This window comes from Myotis brandtii, unplaced genomic scaffold (assembly GCF_000412655.1).
Source record: "Myotis brandtii unplaced genomic scaffold, ASM41265v1 scaffold471, whole genome shotgun sequence".
Classification (NCBI taxonomy): Eukaryota; Metazoa; Chordata; class Mammalia; order Chiroptera; family Vespertilionidae; genus Myotis; species Myotis brandtii.
Window position 1 is genome coordinate 2,751,719 of NW_005367989.1, and position 13,108 is coordinate 2,764,826.

The window sequence follows — 13,108 nt, forward strand, 5'->3', positions numbered from 1 at the left end:
GGAGCAGGCCTAAGCCAGCAAGTGGTCACCCCTGAGGGGTCCCAGACTGCAAGAGGGCACAGGCCAGGCTGAGGGACCCCCTACCCCCGAGTGCACAAATTTTTGTGCACCGGGCCTCTAGTCCTATATAATAAAACCCTAATATGTAAATCGAACGAACAGCTGAAAGACCGGTGGAATGACTGGTTGCTATGACATACACTGACCACCAGGGGGCAGACACAGGAGCTGCCCCCAGCCCTCAGGCCCTGACAAGCAGTGGCGGCGGGGGCAGGTGAGTGGGTGGCATCAGGCCAGCCAGGCAGGTGCCAGAGGGGGGCCCTGGTCACCCCGCCAGTCACCCCACAGATCGGCCCTCATCGCCAGCCAGGCCTAGGGACCCTACCTGTGCATGAATTTCGTGCACTGGGCCTCTAGTAATCTATATTTGCAGATGGGCTACAGCAGAGTATGCCTACATATCACTTCATTTGAGTGGATTCAACACAGTGCTTGGCAAGTGTCAAATTCAAGTTTTGCTTTTTGAAACTTTCTGGGCTTTTTCCCCCTGAATATTTTTAATCCAAAGTTGGTTGAATCTGTGGATACAAAACCTCCAGGTACAGAGGGCTGACTATAATTGGATATTGATTATATATGCAATTATACATATCAATATACACCTTTTTAAAATTAAATCTTTATTGTTGAAAGTATATGTTTCCTTTTTTCCCCCACTGACCCTCTCCAGCCTACCCCCATCCCCTGCTCAGACCTTCACCACCCTATTGTCTGTGTCCATGAGCTATGCATATATGCATACAAGTTCCTTGGTTGATCTCATCCCACCCATCCACCTCTGCCTTCCTCTGAGATTCCATGCTTATTTATCTCTACATCTATTTTGTTCATTAGATTCCACATATGAGTGAGTCATGTGATGCTTGTCTTTCTCTGACTGGCTTATTTTGCTTAGCATAATACTCTCCAGGTCCTTCCATGTTGTCTCAAAGGGTAAGAGATCCTTTTAGATTTTTTTTTTACTGCTGCATAGTATTTCATGGTGTAAATGTACCACAGATTTTTTTATCCATTCATCTACTGATGGGCACTTGGGCTGTTTCCAGATTTTAGCTATTGTAAACTGCATACATTCTTTCTGATTGGTGTTTTAGGTTTCTTAGGATATATTCCTAGAAGTGGGATCACTAGGTCAAATGGTAGTTCCATATTTAATTTTTTGAGGAAACTCCATACTGTTTTCCATTCCTAGAAGTGGTATCACTAGGTCAAATGGTAGTTCCATATTTAATTTTTTGAGGAAACTCCATACTGTTTTCCATAGTGGCTGCACCAGATTGCATTCCCACCAGCAGTGTACTAGGGTTCATTTTTCTCCACATCCTCGCCAGCACTTCTCATTTCTTAATTTGTTGATATAGCCATTCTGACAGGTGTGAAGTGATATTTCATTGTTTTAATTTGTATCCCTCTGGTGATCAATGACTTTGAGCATTTTTTCATGGTCTCTTGGCCATCTGTATGTCCTCTTTGGAGAACTATCTATTTAGGTCCTTTGCCCATTTTTAATTGGATTGTCTGTCTTCTTTTTGTTAAGCTGTATGAGATCCTTATATATTTTGGATATTAACCCTTTATCAGATGTATTATTGAAAAATATGTTCATAATATGTAAATATATACCTTAATATGTATGAAAGAACTCTGAATATATTTTCAGATTGATTCCTAATTATCAATGTCTATATAGCCTCTTATAACTTAAATTTTGTCTTCTTTAAAAAATGTTTAACGTCACACCAGTTACAATAATTTATATATTTTTATTGTTTTTTAATCCTGGTAAATTACACCTAACATAAAATTTAATATTGTATATTTTAGTGGCATTAAATACCTTCACATGATTGTGTAAGAATCACTACCATCCATAACTTTTCATCTTGCAAAACTGAAATTCTGTAACTCCCCATTTCTCCTTTCCCCGGCCCCTAGCTACCACAATTCTGTTGTCTATTTTACAGATATAACTACTCTGAGTACCTCATATAAATGGAATCACACAGTATTTATCCTTTTGTGACTCTATTTCATAATTCCTCAAGGTTTGTCTATGTTGTAGTAGGTGTCAGAATTTCCTTCTTTATTAAGGCTGAATAATATTATACGGTATGTTTATACCATATATTGTTTATCCATTCACTCTTTGATGGACGTTTGGTTTCTCCCACCTTTTGGCTATTGTGAATAATGAATATTCAAATAACACGAATTTATAAATATCTGTTCAAGTCCCTGCTTTCAATTCTTTTGAGTACATACCCAGAAATGGAAATGCTGGGTCACAGTATAATTCTATTTTTAATTTTCTGAGGAACCATCACACTGTTTTCTATAGAAGCTGAACCATTTTACATTCCCAGCAACATAGCACAACAGTTCCAATTTCTCCATATCCTCATCAACATTATTTTCTGGTGTGTGTGGGTGTGCGTGTGTGTGTGTGTGTGTGTGTGTGTGTGTAATAGCAGCCCTCCTAATGGGTATGAGATGGTATCTCATTGCGGTGTTAATTTTCATTTCCCTAAGGATCAGTGATATTGTACACTTTCATGTGCTTATTAGCCATTTTGTATCTTCTTTGGAAAAATGTCTATTTAAATCTGGCCTATTTTTAAAATTGGTTTTGTTGCTGTTGCTGAGTTGTAGGAGTTCTTTATATATTCTGATTATTAACACCTTGTCAGACATATGATTTGTAAATATTTTCTTCCACATGGTGGGTTGCCTTTTCACTCTGTTGCTTGTGGCCTTTGCTGCACAATTTTTTATTTTTATGTAGTTCAAATTAATTTTTCTTTTATTGCTTGTTCTTTAGGTATCATATATAATTATTTATATCTTTAAAATGTAATTTTAATACTTACAATTCTATTTTCTCTTCTGAATAATAATTTTCCATATTTTGACTTAATATCACATTTTCTATAAACTTAACTATTTTGTTACTGGATTGAATAATCACTGCTACTGGAGTAATTATTGCACACATAAAAAATATTTGTCCTTCTATTTAAAGTATAAAATGGATCTATGCAATGCCCACCACATCTGAGCCTGCCATTAACATCATATGTAGTATTACCTCCCAAAATTATCTTCCTGAATTCAGACTATTACTTTACAGACATTACAATAAAAGATTTAATAAATAGAATCCCTGTAATGGAAAATTTTAACATTACTTAAATTAATTTTTATAGTGCAGTAACTAACATGGAAATGAACTGCAATTAAAAATATAATGGCTCCTTCAGAGTACTTGACAAACACAGTATTATTAGAATAGCTATTCTAAGAGTTCTAAATATGCAAATAATATTATGTCATATATTTACCACCATTCAAAGTTTACTCAAGAGTCAAATATAAAATAAACCATCATACCAGTGCCTAAATGTTGTCCATAGACACTCTTTCGAAGAAAACTAAAGCCACCATCTTTGGTATTCTGCATGTGCCAAAAACTCTAAGATCAGCATTTTAAAATTAACTCGAGATTTTGGATATTTCTGAGTGAATAGCTAGAAGCAGCAATTGTAATATTAAAATCATATGTTTGGTTCTAAATATCAAACACCTGGTTTTATACTTATTTCTTTTGAACTCTCTCATCTAGATATAGTCCTAATCCTAATGTGACTTTGCAAACTTATCCTAGCTATTACTTCAAGTCAGTTGGTAACTGTTAAAGCAATTAATTCTATTTCAAAGAAACAAACTCACAAATATTGATCAAACTCAAAAATACTGATCTAACTTTCAGAGAGATCCTTGATCACTTTCATTTTTAAACAAAGTGATTTTTATTAGTTGATAAATTAGCCGCATATATAGTAGCTAAAACCATGGCTTCGTGTCTGAGCTTTGCCACTTATGTATTTTCACCAAGCCTTCATTTATTCACCTGAAAACTAGGAACAATATTATTTAATACCTAGAAAGAATAAAGCAGAGGGCCTTGAACACAGTAAGTGTTCAAAAAAAGTACCTGCTATTATAATTGTTCACTCTACATATTCATAAATAGTCATTAGTAAAAATTTAGTTGCATTTCTCTTCTTAACCTGATATTAATATTGATATTTGCACAAGGAAGAAGTACTAAGGCATCCTAAAAATTTGTTCATTGAAGTTTTAGTCCCTGTCCAGCAACAAAGAACCAGAGGGCTATATAGCCATAAGCATATGAATTCAATCTTGAGGTCTCCCAACTATTTATTTGAGCCACTTAGAGAATAATTGTACTTAGCTTCATTTATCCAAAAGGTTTGAAGAACAAGATGTTATTGTTAGTTGACTAAGCATTCTATTCACTAAAGAATTGCCATTCCACTGGAATGGTGAGATCACCATTGCCAATCTACTGAAATGTCACTGGCCAAGTTCAGCAAGATCTTGAAAGAAGAATCCTTTTCTCATCCAGCCTGGTGTAGCTCAGTGGTTGAGCATTGACCCATCAACCAGGAGATCACAGTTCAATTCCTGGTCAGGGTACATGCCCAGGTTGCCAGGCTCAATCCCCAGTGTGGGGCATGCAGGAGGCAGTCAATCAATGATTCTCTCTCATCATTGATGTTTCTCTCTCTCTCCCTCTCTGAAATCAATAAAATATATATTTTTAAAAAGAATCCTTTTCTCTCCTTATCTAATTGAACTTATTTCCAATAGCTGACCACTTCCTCCTCCTTGAAACCCTCATTTTCATTGGCCACTCTGCTCTCATACTCTCTGGGATTTCCTTCTAAATTCTCTTGTCAGATCTTTTTGTATACCTGATTTATTAACTCTGGAATCTGTGGGCCCTCCTCTCCTATCTCTTTATAATGTCTTCCTAGGTCATCTCACCATTCTCTTGTCTTTAAGTAGTATTTGTCAGATGATAAATCTAGAATTTACATCTCCAGCCCAATCCTCTTCTCTGAACTTGAGACTTTGCATCCACCTGCCAACTTAATCTCTCTTAGATATCACACAGACATCTGTAACTATACAAATTAAACATTTGATTCTCAACCACAACTTGTTCCTCTCATTCTCTTCCCAATCACAATAATTAGCACCCAACAAAATGCTCAAACCAGAAACCTAAGCACACATGGATTCTTCTGTCTTCCTTATCGCCTCCCACACCGAAACCATCATACCAGTGTTACCCTGAACACATTTCCAATCCATTCATTGCTCCCCAGTCCTCTACCACTATCCTAGGTCATATTGTCCTGATCTAGACTCCTCAACAGTTCCCTAAACTAATTTCCCTCATGCACCGTCAACTCCTGACAAAATTCACTCTCAACATAGCCTTAGAGAGATTTTTAAAAAAATCAAAGTTGGATCATGTCATTTCCAGCTTTAAACCCTTTAGTGGTTTCCCATTATACTTCAAATGCAATCCAAAAAATCCTTTCTATGGCCTAGAAGCCCTGAATAATCTGGCTCCCTACCCACGTTTCCAGTCTCATTTGGTACATTTATCTTCACTAATGTCCTATTCCTCAAATTCCCTGATTCTTTCCAACCTCATGGCTTTTGTGTATGCTTTTTCCTCATCTGGGAATATGCTGGATCCTGCTCTTCCTTACATCTTTCAATGTAAATGTTACTAAATGGAAAAGCCATTACCTGTCCATGCCCTGGCCCCATGTTTCTCTAGCTCAGACTATTTTGTCTGTGTACATATGTTTATTGCTCTTACTCAATTCTAAGCTCCTTGAGGGCACAGATTATGTCTGTCTGTTCTATCACTGTATCGTGAGCCCTTGGCACAGTACCTGGAAAAGCAGAGACTCAAGAAATATTTTCAGAAAAGGTGAAGGTATTGAGAACTACAAATGTTGGTAGTCACAAAATAGTCCAGGGGATGTAAACTGCACCATATGGAATATAGTAAATAATATTATAATAAATATATACAGTGCTAGATGCGTACTTGAAATATCATGGGGACCACTTTGTAAAGCATATGATTGCCTAACTACTATGCCATACAGTTGAAACTAACACAACATAGTATTGTATGTAAACTGTAATTGAAAAATTAAAAAAAAATTTAAATATTCACTGAATTTTAAAAAGTAAAAAGCTGCCAATTTTCAAGTCTTAAGATACAGTAAATTATACTTACCTTTGAATCTATAGTGACAATAATTTCATCTTTATTTTATAATTTTTAAGGCATCTCAGAATCTTATATTTCAAAGATTGCTATAATAAACACCTTTGCTCTTTGTACATTTCTAAAATATGTTTACTATCTGATGTTCCTGTTGTTCCGACCTTAATTAAATAGAGACATACTCCACTCAGCTAGGAATATTAGAAATAATTTTTTATCGCATTCTCAAAATGAATCCTGTATATGTTAAAAAGAAGTGGAAAAAACACTTTTTTCAGATCTTTAATCTCTGCTGTAAGCTGTTGACAAGGGTTGACCCCCCAAAAATTGTCGAGGACAAAGCTTTCCTCGAGGTCTTTCTGGACTCTCCTCAGATCCTTCTCACTCTCCCCAGACACCTGCTGTTCTCAGGCTGCTCCCTGCTGCCTTCCTTGGTGCCCTCCCCAGATCTCAATTCTGGGCTTTGTCCACAATCTCCTTCCTCATCAAAACTTGCCTCTTTTCTACCCTGTCCCTCAGATCCCAGCTACATGGTTATCAAGTTAGCTTTATAAATGAATCTAGGCCAGTGTTTAATGTGTTGTTCTTCCCAGGTAAGATTTAAACTTTAACACAGACCTTTAATGTTTTTCCCAATGGAGTGAGTAATGTAGAACCTCAGAATAATACACGTGTATGCTGAGCTTTCTTAAGGCCTTCAAATCACTTTTTTCCAAATGTGTACAAGGATGTCTCATGATCCATTTTAAGAAGGATATGAAGAAAATTGGTCATACCTGTTGTCATTTTCTGCAGTAGAATTTCTTTTACTAGTATATATGGTATTTGATTTTAATACTCTGAATAACTTAAGAGGCAGGCATGAAGAAATGGGGTTAGGGCAAGAGATCTATATACCATATGTCAAATATTAGAAAGTTGAAAATAAAGCTAATAAAACTGATAATAGATATGATTTTTTTCCTTTTATCTTGGTAAATAACCTGAAAGCCAATGTCAAGTTTAGAATTGACAGCGCAAATTGTAAGGAATATACTGGCCTTTGGCCTGGACCAAAGTCCAGCCCTCACTTTTTCCCATTCCTGGCTCCCTCTACACCATCAGGGGCCTCAACCACACATATGAGAACATCCCAATAATTCTAAGCTCCATGCTGTGCAAACAGCCACTCCTTGACCATTCCCTTGGGCCTAGGGGTGTTCACACCTAGTAACTTGGTCTGGCCCTGGGAAAAGGGATCCCAGGAGGAGGGCTTCCATATCCTGCAAGAGGACTAAAGGTGATTCAGCCAAGGAATTTCAGGATCTTGCGTACCCAGAGCCTGGTCTAGAAGATCATTCTTTGGGTGGGCAAGTCCCCTTACTTCTCTTAACTCCTAACACTGAGAGCAGGTGCACATCCAGAGCAAGGGCATATCAGGGCCTTCTAAAGTAGAGGGCTCAGGGCAGGGACCCTTTTGCCCAGGCCTCAGGGTGGCACTGAAGACAGGCAGCAGGTCCCTGTTCTGCAGATGGGAAACATTAAAGCTCATAGAGAAGATCCCATAGCCAGGGATTCAAGTCCAGGTCTGCTTGACGTATAAGCCCTTGCTGTTCCTTCCTTCTCTTAACACCTAACACTGAGAGCAGGTGCATATCCAGAGCAAGGGCATATCAGGGCCTTCTAAAGTAAGAGGGCTCAGAGCAGGGACCCTTTTGCCCAGGCCTCAGGGTGGCACTGAAGACAGGCAGCAGGTCCCTGTTCTGCAGATGGGAAACATTAAAGCTCATAGAGAAGATCCCATAGCCAGGGATTCAAGTCCAGGTCTGCTTGACGTATAAGCCCTTGCTGTTACACTATGTTTACCACCAGGAGGTGGGACAGACCTATCACATTCTATACACTTCCTTTTAAATTCTCAGCTATTCTCTATCAATATCCAAGTCAGACTTCAGACAGTTTCTTCCTGATGCTACAAAATACTAACGTCATAATTGTTAGTGCACCCAGCAATGGTAGTCTTAAGCAGACAACACTGTTAGAGTTTATGAACCTCTAAAATCATCCAGACAGTCCTGCCTGTAACTGATTTCTCAGTCCCTTGTTAACAAAGAAATAAAAGCTGCCTAAAGGCCTGGCTCTGACCTCTCTCTACCTCTAACCTGTTATTCTTACCATCCTCTGCCAACCAGAATAGTTTTGGATACTGTTTGGGTTAAGGGAATTATTAAAGGGAAAATAGTCATTATCCCTTAAACTTCCTTAATCCAACTCTTGAAATCCTATAAGGCAACTATCAAAACTAACAATATTTGAATGAGGACATAGTTTTTTTTAAATCCCTTATTAATCTATATTTGTGTAGAGAGAGCACAAAAAGGACAGAAAGGGACATTGGGAAACCTTAGTCTTTTGTTCTCATCCTCTGCCAACCAGAATAGTTTTGGATATTGGTTGGGTTAAGGGAATTATTAAAGGGAAAATAGTCACTATCCCTTAAACTTCCTTAATCCAGCTCTTGAAATCCTATAAGGCAACTAAATCCCTTATTAATCTATATTTGTGTAGAGAGAGCACAAAAAGGACAGAAAGGGACATTGGGAAACCTTAGTCTTTTGTTCCATTGATAGGATGAGGTTCCTACAATGTGCTACTGAGGATCCAGTAGTCATTGGGTATACAGCAGTGAGACAATGAAGGGAAATCCCTTGGTCAGCAAAACCGAAAATAAATAAACACATACATTGTCTTTGGTTTTATATAGGCTGTTAATGAGTAACACAATATTTCGACTTTCAAAAAAAATAGGCTTGATTTGTTAAATGAAAGAACGCTTTTTCAGAGCATGCATTATAAAGAGAAATGCTATGTGGGTGGGTAGAAGACAAATTTTAAATCAAACCATCTTGACTACCCTTCAGTATGTCTGTACGTAACTACACCAAAAAAAATCTGGCCATACTGTTATGAAGTGACACATCTTGTAAATGAGCAAAACAACAGGTGTCTTACATCTGTTCTTTACCAATCTTTCGAATCTATCTTTCATGAAGCTATACTAAAGTCTATAGACTATTGGAGAAAACCAACTGCAAAGTTATACCTATAGAGTTAAAAATCCAAGCCAATAATAGGACAAACACCTCTATGTTTAGAACTAGATTTAGCATTATTTCACGATACTTTTAGAATCTATCTTTCATGAAGCTATACTAGAGTCTATAGACTATTGGATAAAACTGACTGCAAAGCTATACCTATAGAGTTAAAACTCCAAGCCAATAATAGGACAAATACCCTCTAAGTTTAGAACTAGATTTAGCATTATTTCACGATACTTTTCATTGACTGTAGTAATGAAACAGGTTACTTTGGGAATTCCTTTGCAGCTTAGGCAAAGTTTCTGCCCTCTTTATATTCTACAGATACCTCTTGACCTTCATATTTCAATTACAGGCATCATCATTAACTTAGGAGCCTAAATCAGAAATTTCAAAATCGTCTTCAACCCATTCTCTACCCTCCATATCAAATTTCAAAGTTTATCAAATCTACTTTTAAAATGTCTTTAGAATCCATACCAACTTCCTCATCCTCACAAAAACTGTCCTAGTTCATGTCCTTACCATTTCTAATCTGAAAAAGTGCAATAGGCTCCTAACTAGACTCCTTTCCTTCAGTTGTTTTATAAAATACTAGAGGCCCAATGCACGAAATTCGAGCAAGAGTAGGCCTTCCTTCCCCCAGCTGCCGCAATAGTCAGGCTCCCCTTAACTGCATCTCCTACTGCTAAATAATTCCATTTCTAAACCAAAACTTTAATCACATTAGTGTTCTGCTTTGCTGAAGTCTCTTGGTGGCTTTGCACTGCCCAATCCTCAGAGAGGTGCTCAAGGCTCTTTGACAGCAGGGCCTCAACTCATCAGTCCAGTCTCATGCCCTGCTCCTCCTTCCAAATGACCTCTACTCCATCAAATTATTTACAATTCCTCAAATGTGCCAGGCTTCTGCACATACTGCTTTGGCTGCTGGAATGTCCTTCTAATTCTCTCTCCATCTGGTGAACATTTACTCTGCCTTCCACGTGCAGTGCAAATGTGGAAGAAGTCTGCAAGAACCATCGGATATGGAGTTTGTTACTCACTGCCTTGAGAGCCAACAGAGCTTAGTACCCATTGTCTATGTTGCATTGTAACAATTTATGTATGTTCTGTCTCCTATCAATAGTCAACATCTTGGAGAAAAATAATTGCAACTTATCAGTTTGGGTTTTGTTTAAACTTGGCATTTAGTAGGTACTCATTTGTTCAATTTGTGGGATCAAAATAATCTGAAGCAATACCTTTGTACTAAAATTAAACAAATGAAAGGTTGGAACTGTTGAGTAATATATCTAGATAAGGTATGGATGAAGTAAAAAATTACAGAAAAATATAGGAAAATTACTAAAAGGATCAGTGCATGCAATTTCAGTTCTTTTGGGGACAATAATATATTGTCAAGGTTGTTCTCTTCTTCACAGAAAATATATTCCTTGGTTCTGAACGTTTCTACTCCTCTAAAATTTGTCAACTTTATCACCTTTTCTCAGAGTTCCATGTTATTTCTCCTGTCACTTCAAAACTAGTGCCTGCTTCCTATCTAACTTCAGGTTCCCCTTGAGCATGCTTAATACATCCTCTCTATCCTATACGTAAACTATTCTCAATCTCAACCTTCACGACTGACCTACATTTTTTTCAGATTTCAATTCTTTAGCTCCATTTCCACAGATATATCTATGTCAATAATCCACTGCCACTTAAACTTTTAAATTTATATATATATTTTTTCCCACTTTATTAACTTTTTCTAATTGTTCCACTTGAAGGGCTCTACTAGCTTTCTGATCGAATAATCTTACATATATATTTTTCCCACTTTATTAACTTTTTCTAATTGTTCCATTTGAAGGGCTCTACTAGCTTTCTGATCGAATAATCTTACAATCTAGTGAGTTTTATCTGATTTTTCTCAAAGAGAGAGAGATCACAAACCTGATGCATAGATAAGACAGACCTATTGTTTCACTCTTGCATTCAACATCTTTCCATCAAGTTACAAATTCAATGGGCAATTTCCTTACCTGATTATCTCGCCACTTGCCTATAAAATAACACCCTAAAGAGCCCCTTGCCTCTTAGCCTCTCCTCTCCAATCTCTCCTTGGCAGGTGCTATCTGCTTTCTTCATCTCAGGTTTCACCCCAGTTTGGATTCTCTGCCTTACCAGGCACATGACTACTCACTCCCACCTCTAAGCCTTCACACATGCCATTCCTTCTGGCTGGAATGTCCTCCCTCTTGCTCTCTTCTGCTACGCCTTGTTATTCTCTGCCTCTTTAAGATATACGTCCTCAACATGGCCTGCCTTAAATAATCCAACTCAGTCACATTCATTCTATTTTTTCCAGCATCCTTTCCAGGTTATATATTTGCATCTCTTTAAGTTCTGCTAGTTTTTATTTCTGTTTATTTTGCATTCTTCTCTTGAATCGTAGATATGACACCAATTAGCAATACAATGCCCCCATATCTTCTCCTGCCTCTAAAACGGATACTCTGTGTACCCACCCACCGGGCATTTTTTTCTGGGGGGATGGTGGGGAGGGATGAACTAAAACTGCAGCAGGAGAGATTAAACTGGAAGACCAGAAAGTAGATGGAAAATTTCCATTTCTGGAGAATATCATGGGCTCCCATCTGTTTTAGATGGTTTCCTTGGGTGATGATTCAGATACAGAGATAGTGTCCAAACTGTGATAAGAATCACATTTGATTTTCTTTCACCTTCTTGCTCTTTCTCTGACCTGTTCCTGTCAGGTTCAGGCTCACCTCCTTGCTCTATTGCTCATCTTCACCCTCCTTTCCCAGGAAAGGCTGCTTAGACTCCCTACCAGTTTGAGAAATCAGTCTGGACAAAGCCTCATGGAAGCACCTACCAGTTACTTTCTCCATTTTCTATCCCCTGGGGAGAGAATGAATCTTTCCACCCCTGGGGATCACCCTTCCTTTTTGCCACTCAAGACAAATATTCCCACTCAGAGAATCCTGTCAGCTCTCCTCAAAAATAGGCTTTTAGGGGTGTTTTGCACCATCTGAACGATGGAACCTCCCAGCTCCTCCTTTGCAGGCACATATCAAAGATCTGCACTTAGAGAGGGTCCTAGAGTTTTCTCACCACGCACCAGCCAGGGGATGCGAGAAGATCACACACTTGAACAGAGCAGGTTTTAAGGACCCCTTAAAGAACTACAGTAGTGCTTGATTTGAGCAGAATAAGCAACACCCTTGCGTGCGCTCTCTGTCTCTGTCTCTTTGTTTTTGGTTATGGTGGAGGGCAGGTGTTGGGGGGGAGGGGGGAGGCAGGGAGCATTTCATGCCCTCCATTATCAGGCTGATAGACGTTCCTCTTGAGCTTCCTGACCATCCTCTCATCTTGCTGCTCCACAGACTTCCCTCCAAGCAGATGGGACCAAGACGTCTTGGAATTGGGGGGTGGCAGGAGGCAGCACAATGTTTCCCTTTACCCTTCCATTTCCCAACTTCAAGCTGTGGCTCATGGTCACTCCCCGCTGCAATTCCTCGATGGTTCCATGAAAACTCTAGGCATTTTCAGGATCTTTTTGACACGCCCCCCCCCGCCCCCAGCTACTGCCCCATGAGGCTAGCACTGTGTTCCCACACCCTGTCCACCCTCTCCCAAATCAGTGTCTCTCCGAGGCTCCCTTAACCTGGCCTGTCCACCAGCTCACCTGCCCCGCGACTGCCTGCTCCCTCCCGCCCTCAGTGTCCTGCGCGGGGCAGGTTTTGCTTACACGCCCGCCTGTCCTGGAGGAGCTGGTGCGCCCAGCGGAGGCGACATGCTTGGTTCCGGGCCAACAAACTTCTTCGGGACCCTGCAGCGCCCCAGC

The 13,108-nt window shown here is 39.0% G+C and overlaps 1 protein-coding gene across 1 annotated transcript in view; it reads right to left on the reverse strand.

The window, feature by feature from the left end:
* COL19A1 (collagen, type XIX, alpha 1) overlaps nt 1–13,108 on the reverse strand; it is a 312,484-nt gene that overhangs the window by 298,061 nt on the left and 1,315 nt on the right. The window lies entirely within an intron of this gene.